The sequence below is a fragment of the Sus scrofa genome, chromosome 14, assembly GCF_054392235.1.
Source record: "Sus scrofa isolate SSC_HxYL_T2T_F1_AM1 chromosome 14, Sscrofa_HxYL_maternal_Yorkshire_Landrace_v2.0, whole genome shotgun sequence".
NCBI lineage: Eukaryota > Metazoa > Chordata > Mammalia > Artiodactyla > Suidae > Sus > Sus scrofa.
In genome coordinates, this window is record NC_139396.1 from 41,102,316 (window position 1) to 41,123,120 (window position 20,805).

At 44.1% G+C, this 20,805-nt stretch overlaps 1 protein-coding gene across 3 annotated transcripts in view; it reads left to right on the plus strand.

The window, feature by feature from the left end:
• The window catches only part of MFAP3L (microfibril associated protein 3 like), a 190,748-nt gene that overhangs the window by 83,312 nt on the left and 86,631 nt on the right, over positions 1-20,805 (plus strand). The window lies entirely within an intron of this gene.

Below are 20,805 nucleotides of genomic sequence, written 5' to 3' on the forward strand. Positions count from 1 at the left end.
CTCAATAGGGAAGAAAAAAGAGTGGCTTATGCTGGAGAAGGTTGGGATGGCCTTTAGTCTGTCTTATTCCTGTGACAAAGGTCCTTGTCTTTATGCACCAGATTTCTCTTTTTATTCTTTGTTTTCCTCCCTTTGTCTTGCACATGTATGAAGTGCTCAATAAAGACTCATTTCTGGGAGGTTAAACCTCCCTGGGGCAAAATGAAACAGGGGGCGGAAGAGGTCCTTCCTTCCCAGGCTCCACTGCCTCCCCTGCCCCCCACCCCCCCCACCCCCCCCACCCCCTGCATCAGGCTGCTCTGTGGCCACCACCCTGCTGGGCCGCCCCTCCCCCTCCCTTCACAGGAAGAACTAAATTTTTCCAGCCTGAGACTTATAAAACAGAGCATCTCCAAATCCAACTATGGGAAACATTTCAATCAGTAACTCATCTCTATTTATAAAAATTTAATCTGTAAGGGAAAAAAAAATCTAACTAGCCACGGCCTTCTGCCAACCACTTAACTTCAGATTGAGCCAGACAAAAGGAGACGATTAAACTGCCCATGGATTAGAGGTGAACTTGGCCTAAGGTACAATGTTTAGTTTCAAAGGTCAGTTTCAGCTTTGCCTTCCCTTCGGCTCAGTGTGTGGTTTTCCTTACAGTGAAAGATGCTGACTTGATATTTGACTTTACTAAGTACTTCTTTCCCCCCTCGCGAATCTCCTGATAGCCAGGTTCAGATTTTACCTCAGTGCTCCAACTGCAAAACCATAAAACTATTTTCAGATAAGTGACCGTACAGAGCAATATTTTGTTGTCCCTGTGTGGAGCCTGAGTGGCAGGAGAGAGTCCTAGATGGAGGTGGGAGCTTTGCCCAGAGGTACTAGCACCTAGATGGTGTGCCCTGCAGCACGTGTCCGCGGGGGTCACCATTACATTTGGGGACAGCTCCCAGCTCCAACAGAAGCAGGAGCACCTGTTTCCTATTTCCTAACTTACAGCTTTGCAGTGCTAAGCCCTTCATTTCCTTTTCTACTCCAAAAGAGAAGCCTTCGTTTCTGTTAGCGTGGTGATCACTGGGCCAAAGTGGGGTTATGGGACCCACCACTGGAGCTGTAGGTTCTGATGCCAGACTCTGACTTCAGTTCCCTTCGTCATTCCCTTCTCATCAACCTGTACCCTCTGCAGCCTCCCCCCCCTCCCTCCCCCCCTTTTCCTCCATCCCCCTCTCTCTACCTACGCCTCTTCCTCTCTCCCTCCCTCTCTTCCTCTCTCCCTTTTCCTCTCTTTCTCCTCCCTCCTTCCATCCCCTCCCCACCCCCTTCCTAATGCGGTTCATGCCCACAGGATCAGGCTCCTTGGCCCTCAAGCATCCTTGTGAACAGCCAAGGGTAGCCCCACTCAGAATCAGGCAGATCTGTTGGTGACCATTTCTCACCAAAGAAAGGGTAGAACAAGTTCATGAACTTTCATCTGCTATATAGCACAGGGAACCATATCCAATCTCTTGTGATGGAACATGATGGAGGATAAGGTGAAAAAAAATCACGTATATGTATGTATAACTGGGTCACTTTGCTGTACAGTAAAAATTGACAGAACATTATAGATCAACTATAATTTTAAAAATTAAATAAAAAATTTCAGAAGGAAAAATTCCCCCACCCTACAGTTTGAATAGGGTCTTTAAATCATAATCTTCTTAGGAGCTTAGTTTTAGGTCTAAACGTCTCAACTGTTCATTTGAAATATTAAGTCAGCAGATTATTGACAATTTAGTTAGGACACATTATAATAATGATAATGAGAGTTACCTTTTCCCACGTACTCTTACGTGTAGTGTGTACCGTACAGGGTTCTCCTTGTCCTCCCAGCATATCTGCTGTTTCTCATGCTTCCTGCAGGGCAAACACAAACATACTCCATCCTGTAATAGTTACAGGTGTTAGCGGAGAGGATGAGGGAGGAGGAGACACATACATGGAGAGAGAAAGGGGCTGAGAAACAGCGAGAGTGTGTGTACAGTCCTAAGCTGAAGGAGGAGAACCCCCTCGCCGTGCCTCCCTGACAAGCTCTCTGCTGTGCCCAGGTATGCAGACGGCTGCCACGGTCTGCCCACCATGTCAGAGCAAGAGGTCCCCAGATTTGTTCCCATTCATCCAGGAAAGAGGAAAAGCCAACCCAAGATTGTGAGCCGTCAGTGAGTGCTCTTACAAGGAACCCGAAAGACTGCACTTCCATCCTGGTCTGCTCAATGCCAGGCTCAGGAAGGGCAGGAGTCAAGGGCTTGAACAGAGCCATGACGGGAGGCTGGGGCGGGGGGTGGGCACCAGACACAGGACTCCCACCAGGTGCCCCATGACTGACTAATACACCCTGCCATGGCATCTGTACCATGTGTGAGCCTCAGGATCCAGACCCATGCTTTCTGCACAAACTTAGGTAAGTCCTCTGCTTAGGAGCCTGGGCAGTACGTGATGAGCCAGAGGAGCAGTCAAGGAGGCAGGAGGCATTTCTTCCCACAATGGTCACTTTCCACTCAGGGAACAGCCTGGCCAGATGAGTCGATACAGCCATCCTCCACACCATTGTGCCATTTGCCATTAAACACTCCTGAGCAAGAAGTGGTGCGTCTGCATATGTTGTTAAGTATGACCAGAGCCTGGCCTTATAACCATTCTAGATCATTCCCATCAGTACAGTGATTGCTTTAAAGAACTGTAATCCTACATGTGTGCAGTACAGCCATGTAGAGATTTGGATGTAGGACGGTGGCAGAGCATGAAGCGCCTGGGACACATTACAGAAGCTGTAGCAGATGTTGAAAATTAACTAGTTAACATAAGGGAACAACTTTGTCTACGGTATCCTTAGCTCGATGGGTTCTGCAAAGAAGAAAAACTGATCGAACATTGAAAACCTTACCCCATACCTTGATGTTTCAAGTACCACAATTGAAAATAATTTACATTACACAAATTTAAGAATCATCTCCAGTTAAATTATAAATATCTTTGCGTGAGCTTGTGCATGGAATCCTGAAGTCAATTACTGTGGAGTAGCTCCACTATAACATGCATTCCTATTATAAAAGAGAGATGATATGTCGAAACATGTTTTTCTTCCTTTTTCTTCCTCACTTTCTTGCATATGACATTTCTCTTTTGCACCAGAAGATTCCATCTGCCTTAAGAAGAATTAGAATTGTTACTGTAGAAACGCCCAGAGAAAGAAAGCTTTTGACTCCAGAATAGAATTTTGAAACCCACAGACACACAATAGTCTTGAGAGCCTGAATGCTGGTCAGAGACAAAGAATTCAAGCCTAGAGCACTTCCTTTACATCTCAGGGCTGGTCCTCAACTCACCCTGTGCTATTGGCAGGAAGAACTTGGCTGTGCCAAGGGCAGTTCCAGCCAGAAGGGAGAGTTGGTGGGACAGCTGTGGGTTGTGATGGGGAGTGAGACAGGATGCCAGGCGTTGAGCACAGTCCCAGCAGGTAATTCATTCACTGCTCACGTGCTTGTGATAGACATCATTGCACCCACCACACCCCCTCCACATGTCACCTCTTCTTCTGCCCCTCCCACCACGCTGCATAGGGATTGAGCCCGGGATTGCCTGGTGCTCAGACATCTGCTAAGAGAATGAGCCTCGCGGCTTCTGCTAATGAAGAACAGGGGTGGTACTAGGGGCAGTGCTTGCTCAGTCCTCTGTCTACACGGTACTCTCACTGCAGATAGCTGTCTGTGAGTATCTGTGGAAAAGAAAACATAAATCTAAATTAATCATCTGAGCCTTTGATGGGATAAGGATGAGGTTTTTTTACTCTCAGAGCAAAACGGGGGCCAACAGAAAACACGGGGGCCTCTTCTCACCAGTGAACTCCTTGAGATGCAAAAAGTGCCTGTGCTGGATGGCTTAGCCCTCCCCCCTCCCCCGCCTGGAGACAGGCTGGGCCAAGGTTACCTCTGCAAGTGCCTCCAGCTCTGTCACCCTAGGACTCCGTTAGCCAGGTAATAGTGTCCTGTAATTTGCTTTTAGCACCTGCCTAACAACATCAGCTTTTCTCCCACAAGATGCAGTAATATGGCATTAATCTAATTGCAAGTGACCACTATGCATGCACACTACCCCCCCGCCCCCGCCCAGTGTCACTTATTCTGTGACACCGAAGATTATTCAGGGACATCTTCCTTCTTTCCTTTCCTCCAACTAAACAAAGACCACCCTCAGGACTTCAACCTAGTACCTGTCATATCCTAGATACTTATTAAACCCACCCAGAGCTTCAGATCTCCATTCGCCGGGGCTTGCCTTCCTCTTTGCTTCTTTCATCCCATTCAAATGATGTTCTTTTTGCTGTGATGAACTAAGTCAGCTGCTAACCATAAGGACTGGACTGAGAATCTTAATGTGCCCAAGCCTGGCTGTGAGCCTGGGTCCCTCTTTCCTCAGTAGAACAGGCCAGCGTCACCAGCTCACAGGGACAAGGACCTGCCAGGGCAAAGGATCTGGGTGGCTCCATGTCTGCTTCCTTTTCCACTTCCCAATCTCATGTCCCATAAAAGAGAGATTAGAGCCAATTGTTTAAAGGAAACTTACTGAGACAATAAGTGTCCGCTTCAAAAACAGCTGATTTGTCCCTGAGCACAATTAAAATCCATGCGGACCAGCTACAATGGAAAAAATAAAAATCATTTAAAATAAAAATCCATGTGGCTCTTTGAAGCCTGAGCCAAGGCATCTCTTTCACTACTGACAACTCACATATTTTCTCCCTTGGCCTCTGCTTGGCTTGTCTTCTTTACACCTTAAAAATCAAGTGGACAGGATTGAGTGGCAGTAACAATACCTGCCATGCACTGGGTGCTTTGCGTGAGGGCCCATGAACCTGTCGTGGTCCTGTGGACAGCAGCCACTAGCCTGCAATGCTGCAGCCTGGCCGTCAACCAGCATGCATTTCAATCCTGACAACCACAGAGGGGGATGCTCACCCAGCTCATCGAGGATCAAAGAGTGACACAAATGATCAAGAACAGGGTGGAGCACGCACCCCTATGTTCATTGCAGCACTATTCACAACAGCCAAGACATGGAAGCAACCAAGGTGTCCACTGACAGAGGAATGGATAAATAAGACGTAGTACATACAATGGAATACTACTCGGCCATAAAAAGAGCAAAAGAATGCCATTTGCAGCAACATGGATGCAGCTAGAGATTCTCATACTAAGTGAAGTAAGTCAGAAAGAGAAAGACAAATACCATATGATATCACTTCTATGTGGAGTCTAAAATATGGCACAAATGAACCTATCTACAAAACAGAAACAGAATTACAGAACAGACTTGTGGCTACCAAGGGGGAGGGGAGAGGGAGTGGGATGGACTGGGAGTTTGGGTTTAGAATGGATAAACAATGAGGTCCTGGTGTACAGCACAGGGAACTCTAGCCAGTCTCTTGGGATAGACCATGATGGAAGATAACATGGGAAAAACTATAATATGACAAAAACAAATATGTATATATACACGTATATTTTTATGGCCGCACCTGCAGCATATGGAGGTTCCCAGGCTAAGAGTCAAGTCAGAGCTGTAGCCACCAGCCTACAACACAGCCATAGCAACATGGGATCTGAGACACATCTGTGACCTGTGATGCCAGTCAGACTCCTTAGAGGAAGTGGAGATCTGTGCATATTTACAAGCATTGCAGACAAACTCCACGTACTGGGAATTGCTAAAGTCCCTCAGCAATACTGGAGGCAGGACAGAGGCAGAGAATGAGAGAAAATTAAGACCTGGTCTCTTGCACAAGGCCTTACAGGAGAAAATTTGGGAGATGCACTTTTTTTTTTTCTTTTTTGTCTTTTGCCATTTGTTGGGCCGTTCCCGCGGCATATGGAGGTTCCCAGGCTAGGGGTGTAATCAGAGCTGTTGACACCAGCCTACGCCAGAACCACAGCAACGCCGGATTGTTAACCCACTGAGCAAGGGCAGGGATCGAACCCGCAACCTCATGATTCCTAGTCAGATTCGTTAACCACTGCACCACGACAGGAACTCCTGGGAGATGCACTTTAGGGAAGGAAGAAGATGAAGGGTTTATGGCAAAAATGTCAGGACTCTGTGAGAAAGATTTGTTGTTGACATAATTCAGTTTCCTTCGGAAAGTTTTTGTTTCAGATTTAGCTTAAGGCCTCGGGAGCTCAGTATTCAAAATATGCAAAAGATGTTATTTGAAGTGAAAATGTATATGCTTTGGGTTTTATTTTGTAATTTAATATAAAATTAGCTTAAAGAGCTATGGCTTATAAAAAGGACTTGAAGGACTTTTTTAAGACTGATAAGAAAAAGTTGCACAGGCAAAATCTAAATAGTAGCTTCTAATTTAATTCTCAAGTTGCTGGGTGTGACAATTACCTCATTCTCTTCTTCTGCTTTCCAGTGGTAGATCAAGGGGATCTGATTGATACTGCATTTTTCTCTTTTAAATCCACACTGCGGCTAATACCCATATGCACTTCAGACTAAGATTAAGTAAATTTGAGTTTAGAAGAAGCCCAGAAGCAGAATGCCTGGGATCTATTTTTTTTTAATTTTATTGAAGTATGGTTGATTTATAATGTGTTAGTGTCTGCTGTGCATCAAAATCATTTAGTTATACATATATATGTTATTTTTCATATTCTTTTCCATTATGGTTTATCACAGGATATAGCATATATTTCCCTGTGCTATATTATGGGACCTTGTTGTTTATCCATTCTATATATAATAGTTTGCATCTGCTAATCCCAAACTTCCAATCCATCCCTCCCCCACCACTCTCCCCCATGGCACCCACAAGTCTGTTCTCTGTGAGTCTGTTTCTGTTTTGATAGGTTCATTTGTACCATATTTTAGATTCCACATAGAAGTGATATCATGTGGTATTTGTCTTTCTCTGTCTGACTTACTTATTATCTCTAGTTGCACCCATGTTGCTGCAAATGGCATTATCTTGTTCTTTTTATGGCTGAGTAGTATTCCATTGTATATATGTCCCTCCATTTTCATTGACCGCTGGGGAAAACAATTAACCCTTCTAAGCCAGTCAGCTTAGTATCATTCCAGGCATAAAGGGTTCCAAATGGAATTAGATTCCAATACACAGAAATAATCAAAAGGAACAAAATTAGGGACAAAACACTGGCTTCAGAGTCAGACTGACAGCTGAACTTGACCTCCACTTTTCACTAGCAATGTGACCTTCAGGAAGTTGTTTAATCTCTCTGGGCCTCAGTTTCTTCACTTGTAAAGTAGGAGTAACAGGATGTAGGACATAGCATAGTTGTAATCATGGAGGGAGATACTGTGCAGTAAGAGCATAGCTCACATCTGGAGAATGTAACATGTGCTCAATAAATGGAAAGTCTGCTGCCATCATTTATTTAAAAAATATTGTATTGAGTGTATATCATATGATGGGAACAAGGAAGGAGAGAGTGTGGTTCCTGCCCTCATATACATTTTAGTTCCATTTATTCCCCAAATTTTTATCATAAGCTCATTGTCTATTTTTTTATTTTTTATTTATTTATTTATTTATTTTGTCTTTTCTAGGGCCCCACCCACAGCACATGGAGGTTCCCAGGCTAGGGGTTGAATCAGAGCTGTAGCCACTGGCCTACACCACAGCCACAGCAACACAGGATCCAAGCCGCATCTGCAGCCTTCACCCCAGCTCATGGCAACGCCGGATCTTTAACCCACTGAGCAAGGCCAGGGATCAAACCTGAAACCTCATGGTTCCTAGTCGGATTCATTAACCACTGTGCCACCAAGAGAACTCCGTAAGCTCATTATTTAAAAATTTCTGAGCACCATACTGATTTATAAGTTGTATGTACATACTGCTGTACTAAAAATCAAAGCATCCATGATAAACACCTGAAAAGGAGTGAACAGTGAAGATCACTGGATTATCTTGTTCACCCCTTGAAATGTACATAGTCTGCCATTGTTCCAGACATAGAGTTGGCAAACTTCTCTGTCAAGGGCCAGATAGTCAATATTTAGGGTTTTCCAAACTCCGTTGCATGGGGTTTTTTGTTTTTGTTTTTGTTTTGTCATTTAGGGCCACACCCCTCGAATATGGAGGTTGCCATATGGGGTCGAATTGGAGCTACAACTGCCGGCCTGCACCACAGCCACAGCAAAGCAAGCTCTGAGCTGTGTCTGTGACCTACACCACAGCTCACGGCAACTCCAGATCCTTAACCCACTGAGCAAGGCCAGGGATCGAACCCACATCCTCAGTTTCCGCTGAGCCACAGTGGGAACTCCTTGGTTTTTTTTTTTTTTTTTAAAAAAGGAAACAACACTTTAAAAATGTGGAGTAAGTCTTAGCTTCAGGGCCATCCAGAAACAGGGTTGATCTGTGCTTTGCCCATCCTGCTTGAGACTGTAGACTACGTTAGAATAGGTGATTCCAGGCAATGAAGTAGTAAGTCAACAAATGCTGTAGAAAGTGCTATGAGTGAAATCAACTGTGAGTTGCAGTGGGGGAAAGAAGAGGCTGGCTTTAGCGGAGATAGTCAGAGAAGGCTGCATTGCAGCCAAGACTTGGAGAGTAAGAAGGGCAGAAGAAAACTTTCCTGGCAAAGGAAGGAACCTGTAAGTGCAAGGGTCTTGGCGGAAAGAGCTTGTTTTTCCAGGATTGAGAGGCAGTTGGGAAAGGCAAGTGTGTGGTGTGGTCTGGGCATCAGGCAGGAGCCAGCCTGGAGACTGCTGAAGATGATTTCCATAACGCAAAGCAGTTGACGCAGAACTGGAGTCAGAGAAGATAAAATCAGCGGTGGCAAGTCTCTGGAATGTAGACAAAGTGAAATAATAACCAGAAGGCCGTGGATCAAGGCTGGGTCCCTGGGGCAAAGCTGAAAGTTAAGGAGTGGACGGCTTTGACTATGACCTCCAACTCTGTAAGGCACTTATTAAACTCATGAGCTCTTTAATGCTATTTGACCCTGAAATAAAGCCACCACTCAGGCTATGCTGTTCTGATTTTCATTAACCAAAATAAACAAAACAAACCCTCTTAGTCCCACATACTCTTTTTTTTTTTTTTTAGTTTATTCTTCTCAGATTAAAATCGCACTAAAATGCCTTCCTGAGAAGACTAGTAAGTAGATAACCCTGTTACCTTCAGAGAGGGAGGGGGGCATCTGTAGCAAGAAGTGTGGGGAGAACTACGACAGGTATCTTACTGGACCCCCAGAATTTGAACCATGTGGCGCTAGTTCCTATTCAAAAAGCAAGTAAATAAAATTAAATTCAAACTTAAAAATTTAAATGGCGTGAATTGCATGCAGTCCCAGAAAAATAAAAGTTCCCTAAAAACACATTTGACTGGGAGAAACAGGCGATTCTGCCATTGCACTATTTTCAAAACACGACTGAGGTGAAAACTCTGCCAGGTCTTATACATGATACCTGGAAATGTACACATTCATGAAAAAGTTTAGTCTAAGAGAGAGGAAGCAGTCTGGGTTGTATGTTTAAAGCACCCTTCTACTTTGCAAAACAATTTGGCAGTTTCTCAAAAAGTTCAAGTCCCCGTATGACCCAGCAATTCTAGTCCTAGGAATCTACCCAAGAGAAATGAAAATGTATGTCCAGGAGTTCCCGTCGTGGCGCAGTGGTTAACGAATCCGACTAGGAACCATGAGGTTGCGGGTTCGATCCCTGCCCTTGCTCAGTGGGTCAAGGTTCCGGCGTTGCCTTGAGCTGTGGTGTAGGTCGCAGATGTGGCTCGGATCCTGCGTTGCTGTGGCTCTGGTGTAGGCTGGCAGCTACAGCTCCGATTTGACCCCTAGCCCGGGAACCTCCATATGCCGCAGGAGCGGCCCAAGAAATGGCAAAAAGACAAAAAAAAAAAAAAAAAAAAAAAAAAAAGAAAAGAAAATGTATGTCCATGCAAAAATGTGTACATGAATATTTATTTACATTATTATTATAATGTAGCATTATTCAAAAGAGCTAAACAGTGGTGACAACCCACTTGTTCCCAATTAGATGTCCAATAATAGATGAATAAAATGTGGAATATTCACTCAATGGAATATTCTTAGGCAATAGAAGGAAATAAGGTACAGAGAAATGCTATGACATGGAAGAACTTGAAAATATTTTGCTAAGTGAAAAAAGCTAGTGACAACAGACACATATGGAATGATTCCACTTACATGGAACATCCAAATAGGCAAAGTCGGAGTCATAGAAAGTAGGTGAGTGGTGGCTGAGGGCCGATGAGGGGGAAGGCAGAATGGGGAGTGACTATGGTGGGTGTCGAGTTTCTTTCAGGGGAGATTAAAATGTCCTAAAATTAAGTTACAGTGGGAGTTACTGTTTTGGCTCATCAGGTTAAGGACCCAACATTGTCTCTGTGAGGATGTGGGTTCGATCCCTGGCCTCGATCAGTGGGTTATGCATCTGGCCTTGCCAAAAGCTGTGGCATAGATGGCAGATGTGGCTCAGATCCCGCGTTGCTATGGCTGTGGTGTAGGTTGCAGCTGCAGCTCTGATTCTAGCCCTGGAACTTCCATATGCCCTAGGTGCAGCCCTAAAAAGACAAAACAAAAAAAAAATGAGAATTTCACAGTTTAAGTGGGTAAATGGTATGGAATGTGAGTTTCTGTCCAAATAAAGCCATTTTTCCAGAGGTCAACTTATAAGGGACAGCTCAACACCATATTATAACTTAAAGGACAGGCTGACTACCAGTTAGAACAGTGTCAATAAGTGGATATTTGGTCTAAAAATGGATACCAACAGGACGTTGTTTACAAAAATTTATCTTGGATATCTTACTGATGACACCAGAAGTGTGACCTCTGTGGGCTTAGTTCTTCTGGAACACAGCAAGCTGCCTGCAGCCACCCTTTTCCCTAACTGCCCTTGATTGTGCGAGGCAGCAGGCTAAAGAGGTGAAAACATTACAAAAACTATAAATAGTCCCGAAATCAATGAGAACAGCCATTAGAAGCACTTTGATCCACGGACACTCACCCGGTGTACCAGCCCTGCAGTTCCCTTCTGCTCTCGAGAGGAGGACACAGATCATGAACCAGCTGAAAACCTGCATATAGATGGTCTGCTTGGGGACAGCAAAGAGTTGGCAGCCCTATGTATTTTTAGCTGATTTCCTGTTGGTTGCCCTCCACTCCTGACAGGTTGTTTTACTGACAAACATGGGCAATTCATTCCTTTGTGTTGTAAGATACTCCTGCTATTTTATTTCATCTAGTCTTACTTTGCCAATTTTATAAACTCTAGAATTAATGTTGGGGAGATTCCTATTGTAACTGATAGCAGGTCGTGCTGACGGTAACAAGCCTTGTTCTCACACATGAAATAACTACAAATGCGGGATCATGTATGGTCAACTTTAGATTCCCTTGAAGGACATTTGATGGCTCTCAAGGAACCATCTCTTCTCTCTGATGATAAATTGTTGAAAACTTGACTCAGTCACAATGTCATAATTTACTGAGTGGATGTTTTCAATAATTCTTTGTACAAAGTCTTTGTGCAAGCTCTTCAAGAGGCAGAATTGCAAACTAAAATAAATACATGCATTCAGTTCATAGGAAAATGTAGACAAGTGTGAAATGGGGAGGGGCTTGTTATAAACATTGGGTAGAAATCTTACGCTTACTAACATTTGTTTACTAATGCTTGTTGCTGATCGGGCCACCCTGGCCAAGACAATGCTTTGTGCAAATAAAGAAAGTTGTTCTTTTCCACACCCCCATTTCTACCTGCCAGCTTGGTGTAGAAATAAACATACAAAGCTGCTATGTGTGTATGTCCCCACCCTCCCTTAGACATGATGCCCTTGTGCAGTGTTCAACCTGCATAACTGTACAGGATTCCTTGCTTCTTAGATGATAATACTCTTATTTAATCTTTTTTATTATCTATTCCTCTAAAAAATTAATCTTCCCAAGGGCAGGGATTATTACGTCTTTTTCCCTGCTGTATCCCAGCACCTAAACAATGCCTGACACATGAGAAGTAATTAACAAACATTTAGTAAAGAGTCCAGGAAACGAAAGGATCACATCCCCAAAGCTCCAGGAATGAATGGCTGGAAGGATGACCAGAATGTCCTCCCGAAATCATCTGATTGCGAATGCACATTGTCAGACACCATTTACATGGAAAGACTCTTGGAAAATAGAATTTCCTTGAGTTCTTTGTTCCTTGTAACAAACATTGGGATGAATAAATTCGTTATTCCTTTGGCAATTGGTAGGCCTCTACTGCAGGAAGCAAAGTATAATGGAAAGAGACCTGGGCTGGGGGTTGGTCAAAATGGCCTCCTTATTCAGGGGGAATGATTTAATAAATGCTTTTTTAAAATTATTTTTGATTTACAATATTGTTTTAGTTTTGGGTGTACAGCAAAGTGATTAGGTTAGATATATAGATATACCCATTCTTTTTCAGATTCTTTTCCCACATAGGTTATTACAGAGTATTGAGTAGAGTCCCCTGTAATACAGTGGAGCCTTGATGGTTATCTATTTTATGTATAGTAGTATGTATATGTTAATCCCAAACTCCTTATTTGTCCTCCCCCCATTCCCCTTTGGTAACCATAATTTGGTTTTTATGAGTCTGTTTCTGTTTTATAAATAATTTCATTTGTGCCATATTTTAGATTTCACATATAAGTGATATCATATATTTGTCTTTGACTTTCCTCAGTATGATAATTTCTAGGTCCATCTATATGGACCTATGCAAGTGGCATTGTATACATGTACCACATCTGCTCAATCCCTTCATCTGTCGATGGACATTTAAGTTGCTTCCATGTTGTGGCTACTGCAAATGCTATGAACATTGGGGTGCACGTATCTTTTCAAATTATAGTTTTGTCTGGGTGTATGCCCGGGAGTGGGATTGCTGGGTCATGTGGCAACTTGATTTTTAGTTTTTTGGGGAACTTCCATACTGGCTGCACCACTTTACATTCCCACCAACAGTGTAAGAGTGTTCCCTTTTCTCTACACCCTCTCTACGTTTATTACTTGCAAGCTTTTTAATGATGAGCATTCTGACTGGTGTGAGGTGGTGCCTCATTGTTTTTATTTGCATTTCTCAATAATTAGTGATTTTGAACATTTTTTTCATGTGCCTGTTGGCCTTCTATATGTCTTCTTTGGAAAAATATCTTTTTAGAGCTTCTACACATTTTTTGATTGGGTTGGGGTTTTTTGTTGTTGTTATTGAGTTGTATGAGCTGTCTGTATATTTTTGAAATTAACCCCTTGTGTGTGGCACATCCTTTGTAAGCATTTTCTCCCAAACCATTTCTCCTTTTCATTTTGTCGATGGTTTCCTTTGCCGTGCAAAAACTTTTAAGTTTGATTAGGTCCTATTTGTTTATTTATGCATTTATTTATTTTGCCTTGGGAGATCATTATAAGAAAATATTGCTATGATTTATGTCAGAGAGTGTTTTGCCTGTGTTCTCTTCTAGGAGTTTCATAGTATCATGGCTTAAATTTAGGTCTTTAGATCACTGTGCATTTATTTTTGTATAGGGTGTGAGGAGTGTTCTAATGTCACTGATTTACATGCCACTGTCCAGCTTTCCCAGGACCACATACGGAAGAAACTGTCATTTCTCTATTGTATATTCTTGCCTCCTTTGTTGAAGATTAATTGACTGCAGCTGTGTGGGTTTACTTCTAGGTTGTCTCTTCTGCTCCGCTGATAAAGTATGTCTCTTTTTGTGCCAGTACCATGCTTTTTTCATTACTATAGCTTTGTAATATTGTTTGAAGTTGGGGAGGGTTATGCTTTCAGCTTTTTCTTTTTCCTCAGGATTGCTCTGGCAATTCTGGGGTCTTTTGCATTTCATATAAATTTTTAAAAATTATTCATTCTACTGTGAAAAATGTCATGGGTACTTTGATAGAAATGGCATTAAATCTGTAGATTGAAATGGGTAGTATCGGGAGTTCCCGTCGTGGCGCAGTGGTTAACGAATCCGACTAGGAACCATGAGGTTGCGGGTTCGGTCCCTGCCCTTGCTCAGTGGGTTAACGATCCGGCATTGCCGTGAGCTGTGGTGTAGGTTTTAGACACGGCTCGGATCCCGCGTTGCTGTGGCTCTGGCGTAGGCCGGTGGCTACAGCTCCGATTCGACCCCTAGCCTGGGAACCTCCATATGCCGCGGGAGCGGCCCAAGAAATAGCAAAAAAAAAAAGAAATGGGTAGTATGGCCATTTTCACAATCTGCAGGTCTCACATCTCAGGTACCAACGCTTAGGGAAAGCATCCGTTGGACACCCAGACCAGTGGAGAGAATCTCGACTGTGCAGAGGCCCTGCCCTGCTGACGTTAACAGAGGCTGGGGAACACAGTGCTTGTGAGTGTGGGCTTTGGAGTTATTCCACTTGGACTGAAATCCCAGTTACATGACCTTAGGCACATTATTGAGCCTCCATGTGTCTCTACTTCCTCAGTAGCAAGGGATTATAAAAGAGTTAGGATGAGTATTGAATCAATTAATACGAAAAGCTACAAAAAGCATTTGGCACACAGGCTTTGGCTCAATAAGTTTTAGTTATAAGCACTGCATTATTAAGTAGGCCACTTAACATCTCCCTCTGCAGTATTTTCCCTTGGGGGATCTCGTCCGTTTCACCCACAAGAAGAACTTTTAAGTCCTTACTACCTCTCTCGCTACTTCTGTGTAACTAAAGGTGACTGTCCTCATGGTCTCTCTGGACACGGGGGGTTTCCCACAGATGAATTCACATCTCTGTCCCTAGAAAGCAAGAGCGAACCAATGAACCAAAAAACACGACAACAACAAAAACTGCTGGTAACCTTCCCAGGAACGCTTCTAAAATTTAAGCAAAGTTGTAAAGACCAGCCTCAGTCTAATGGCATGAGGAGCCAGTACAGAATTTTTAATGAAGTGTGATCAGGTCAGGCTTGTGTTTGTGGATCCCTCTGGCAGCAGCGTGGATGCCAGAGGAGAGGGCTATTGAGAAACAGGTCCAAGCACAAGGCCATTTGGGCAGCAGACAGGAGATAAGAACAAACGCCAAGGCAATGACCGAAAGCATGCCAAATGATCTTCAATGGCCATCACGCCTCCAGAATGCTACAGTCAGCAGTTACCTGCTCTTTAGCTTATTCTCATGGCATGTGACTTGTATAGAGTCCAAAAGGGATGTCCATTGCACGGGCTTAGACTCTTGACTTCCAGAGCTCATGCACAAAAAAGGGGGGGAAAATCACCTATGAATTTATCTTGTGCTTCATGCTCATGGATGGCCTTGACTTTCCATAAGACAATTGCCTTAGAACACAGTTTTACCATTGAAAATTGAAAACTATTTTGTCATGGTACCTTCCTTTGTCCGAAAACACCCAGGACCTGGGCCTCAGCTTCCACCTGCGGCATGAGGGACAAGGAGGACCAGAAGCCTCCGTCATATAGAACTGTTGTTGCTGCGGGCACCAGAACATACAGAACAGAATCCAACTGCCAAGTCCTCCTTCAGCCTTCTTTCCCCAAAACAAGTACAAACCCAAGGAATTATCACTTCAGTAATTTGCTGCGTTGGCATCATTTCTTGGGGGGGGGGGGCGTTCCAATGCTATTTAATGAAAAACTTCATTAACTATAATCGTGTTCCTGTAGAAGAAATTGTGGAAGAAGACAGCACTTCTTACCCAAAGTCACACCACCCATCAGGGTCCACCCTGACTTGGTACATCACAGCAGCCCAGCAGCACAATGAGCATGTCCTCAGCATGTCCTTGGATTTCAGCCCAGGGCTCCACCAGATACCTTTTTCATGCACAAAAGATAAGCCAACGCTATCTTTTGGAAAATAGGAAACATCGGAAAAAAATAAAAGATAATCCAAGGAGTGAGAAATAAGCAAAACAAGTAACTATGTTAATCATCAATGCCTGGGAAATGTTACAGTTTTATGCTCACTTTTAGCAAGTAATGTTCTCACTGATATTTCAGAAAACATGAAACTCCATATTCAACTTTTTTCTGGTTTCGAGAATTTGGTAGATCAATTATTTATTAAGCGACGTTTTCCACAGCAAGCCTGCCCCTATTTACCTTGTTTTTCCCAAGGCTGCATCTCCAAGATCTCCTTTTTATCTTTTATGCTGAAAAAAAGTAGTGACTCCTGTGACTAATGTCCCAAGATATAAACTCTCAAATAAACACAAACGATGCAACACTGCATGATAGAAAACATTTTTCAAGGACAAAATATTAATCTTAACAGGCACATCCTAGTATATTTGAGACCATACATTTTGCTTTATTCACTCATTCAGTTTTCTTTATGAGTCTTTTTCTTTACATAGACATGCAGTGGTTTAAAGAAATAAACCAAGTCTCCACAAGCACAATTTCAAGGACTATCTATCTCTTTAGAAAAAGTGCAGAGATTGATCCAGTTCTTTCTATTCTTAGATATCTTCACGCTTCCCAGCTGTCTCCATCCTGCAGCCTGACCAAGAATCAAATAAAGCAGAAATAAGCCCACGTTCCAAGGTGCTTACTGGGAGCACTTTGTTCTCAGAAAGACATGGTGAACATAGATGCAGCAGCTCCTGGGCGGGTCAGAGAGAAGTTTGGAGACACAAACAGGCTACTCACTCCAAGGTTGTCCCCACACCAGGAAACAGGAGGAAGAAAGGTCAAGCATCTCCCCTCCCCAGGAAAGAGACAGCATATTATTTGGAAGGAAAACTGAAGCTCGTGGGGTTTTGTCCTGTGGGCATCTCACTGAGACTGGCCTTTCCATCCTACGTCACCCCAGTCCTACACCCCTGGATCAAGACAAGTCTCAGAATAGGATTTAAGATAGAAAAACTTTCAGGGACTATTAAAAATCTGAAACCAGGATGAACTCATCGTGGCCATCATTTGGGGCCATGTGCCATGTGCCAGGCTTGTGTGTGTTGTCTCCTGTCCATGGTGGCCAGAGGTGGGTGTGAGCCACGTGGTCCACAAATAACACAGAGCAGGGCAAGGGCACTGAGAAATCTGCTGGTCAGTAGCCAGGCCTGGATCCCAGCCTTTTCCTTCACAGACGTGAGATGAGAGGTGGCCTCGAACCCGGCCCTGTCCTGGGCCGCTGAGGTGGGGAGGAGATAGCAGACAAACAAGTGTGTCAGCATGTGTAGACGGGTGGGTGTGGGCAGAGATGTGTGGTCAGGAGCGAGGACATCAAGAAGGAAATAAGGTGATGGACAGAGAGGACAGGGTGACCCAGGAAGGGCTGCAGCTTCAAGGGGGACCCAGGGTGGGGCCCCTGGACAGGGCAGTCATGGGAAAGAGCCTACCGAGCAGAGAGAACAGGGACAGGGGGGTTGGGTCAGAAGCCAGGAGTGCAGAGGCTGGAGAGGATGGGAGTGGGGTGGGGAAGCTGACCCCTGCGTGAGGTGGGAGGCAGTGGGGGGACCCAAGAGTGGGGAGGGCGCAAAGCCCTGTTCCCCCGCACCCTGGGCAGACATCCCCCTCCCATCTACCTGGGGCCAGACTGCTGGCCTATGGCCCTTCCTCCCACCCCTTGGCAGCAGCCTGTGTCCACTCTACATCCCCCCTCGATGGGGCAAGGACAAGGACAGGCCTCCCAAGCCCCAGCCAGGGCTCCCACTCCTCCCTGAGTGAGACGCCCACACCTGCACCTTGATGGTGGAGCAAGAGTAACACCAACTCAGAGCTCCGCTGGAGCCTCTTCTGCCCCAGACGCATATGCAGCAACCGAAAACCAGCCCATCCTGTGACTTCACACAGGCCGTCAGGCCAGTGCAGGCTTCCAGCACTGAAGGAAAATAGCGGCTCTGTTTTTAGTCACAGAGTTTTGTTTATTCCAAAACATTAAATAACTTTAAAAGAGGGTGTGTTTTGTGTTCACTGGGAGAAAATAGACTTTATTTTTTTTTAAGTTTTATTGAAGTTTAGGGAGTTCCCATCAGGGCTCAGCGGAAGCGAATCTGACTAACATTCATAAGGATGCAGGTTCAATCTCTGGCCTTGCTCAGTGAGTTAAGGATTTGGCGTTGCCATGAGCTGTGGTGTAGGTCGCAGACACGGCTCAGATCTCACCTTGCTGTGGCTGTGGTGTAGGCCAGTGGCTACAGCTCCAATTTGACCCCTAGCCTGGGAACCTCCATGTGCTGCAGAAGGTTCCTAGAAAAAAAAAAAAAAAAAAGACACACACACACACGTTTAGTTAATTTACAAGGTTGTGATAATTTCTGCTGTACAGCAAAGTCACCTAGTCTTACATATACATACATCTATTCTCTCTCAGATTCTTTTCCCACATAAATCACAGAATACTGGGTAGAGTTCTCTGCTATACAGCAGGTCCCTGTTGGACAATCATTCCATATACCTCAGTGTGCATGTCCCAATCCCAAACCCCCAGTCTATCCCTTCTACCCTCTGTCTGTGCCCTTAGGTATCCATACGTTTTTCAAAGTCTGTGAGTCTGTTTCTGTTCTGCAAAAAAGTTCATTTTTATCCATTTTTTTTTTTAGATTCCACATAGACAAACATCAGATTTTATCTTTCACTATTTAACTTCACTTAGTGTGATAGTTTCTAGGTCCACCCATGTTGCTGAGAATGGTATAATTTCATTCTTTTTTATTGCTGAGTAGTATTCCATTGTATATATGTACCACATCTTATTTATCCACCCCTCTGTTGATGGACATTTGGGTTGCTTCCATGTCTTGGCTATTTTTTCTTTCTTTTTTTTATTACTCAAATGAACTTATCACATCTGTAGTTGTATAATGATCATAACAATCTGATTTCACAGGATTTCCATCCCACAGCCCAAGCACATCCCCCCACCCCCCAAACTGTCTCCTCCAGAGACCATAAGTTTTTCAATGTCTGTGAGTCAGCATCTGTTCTGCAAAGTTCATTCTGTCCTTTTTTCAGATTCCACATGTCAGTGAAAGCATTGGATGTTGGTGTCTCATTGTATGGCTGACTTCACTTAGCATGATAATTTCTAGGTCCATCCATGTTGCTAAAAATGCTGGTATTTTGTTCCTTTTAATGGCTGAGTAATATTCCATTGTGTATATGTACCACATCTTCTTGATCTACGCCTCTGTCGATGGACATTTAGGTTGTTTCCATGTCTTGGCTATTGTAAATAGTGCTGCAATGAACATCAGAGTACATGTGTCTTTGCGAGTCATGGTTTTCTCTGGGTAGATGCCCAGGAGTGGGATTGCTAGACCAAATGGTATTTCTATTTTTAGTTTTCTGAGGAGTCTCCATACTGTTTTCCAGAGTGGTTGCACCAATTTACAATCCCACCAACAGTGTACTAGGGTTCCCTTTTCTCCACACCCTCTGCAGCACTTATTGTTTGTAGACATTTTGATGATGGCCATTCTGGCTGGTGTAAGGTGGTACGTCATAGTGGTTTTGATTTGCATTTCTCTAATGATGAGTGATGTTGAACATCTCTTCATGTGTTTTTTGGCCACCCATTTTCTTCTTTGGAGAACTGTCTGTTTAGATCTTCTGCACATTTTTTGATGGGGTTGTTTGTTTTTTTGGTATGGAACTGCAGAGGTTGTTTATAAATTTTGGAGATCAATCCCTTGTCAGTGGATGCACTTGCAAAGATTTTCTCCCATTATTTGGGTTGTCTTTTTGTTTAGGGTTTCCTTTGCTGTGTAGAAGCTTTTCAGTTTGATTAGTTCCCATTTGTTTATTTTTGTTTTTATTGTCAATACTCTAAGAGGTGGATCTGAGAAGATGTTGCTGTCGTTTATGTCAGAGAGTGTTTGGCCTATGTTTTTCTCTAAAAGTTTTATAGTGTCTGGGACATTTTTACCCTTCAGCTGTAGGATGTGGAAACAATGCCACGTTCCTTCCACTCGGGAGCAGGTATAAAGGCATCTCCTCAGCGCAGTGGGAGCAGCTGTGGAGGGTCTGGCCCTTCTGCGTTCCTCCTCCTTTTCTTCTTCCAGCACCAAATTCCCAGCCCTGCTCTCCATCCTCACCAAGGGACCCACCACGTCTGTGTGACCACAAAGGACATTCACCAAAGATGTGTCCCAGACTCAGAATTGCTCATGTTCTCATGGAAAACAAAAGCAAGAAAGAATCAAATTCCGAATCTGCGCAGTAGTAACACACACGTGCCCAACGGTGGGTCAGAAGGCTTTGCCGACGAAGGAGCCCCAGCCACAGGGAGGGTGGGTGTGTCTGAGTGCAGCATGGCACCAAGGCCCGAGGGGCTGACAGGGAACAGGTGTCTGATGCCTTCGGAGGTCACAGCATCCAAGTCGAGGGTGCAAATCCAGGTGAGAATATGCCTGAAGGAGGTTTTCTACTCCCTCCATCAGGAGAGGGTGAAGCGCAGGACTTAATACCTTTCACCTTATGGTCTCTCAAGGAGGAGCTGGAATGAGTCATCCAGGGAAATGTACCAAACCCATCTGCCGTTCTCCCAGAGAAAAACCCAGAAATTCCCCACAGCGAGAGATATGGAACCAGGGGGATATTGTGGCTTATTCCCATCTGGCCTGTGGAGTCATCTGTGCCCAGGAGGGATCCTTCAAGATGCTGGTCCTTCTCCCATCTTGTCCCAGCTTCCCCACCCCCCAGGATATGTTTGCCCTGAGCCTGCTCCTGGTTTTCTACGCGGCCTGTTCCTGTGGTGCTTTTTTTTTTTTTTTTTTTTTTCAGTTCTACTGCTTTATTTTATTTTATTTTTATTATATTTTTTTTCC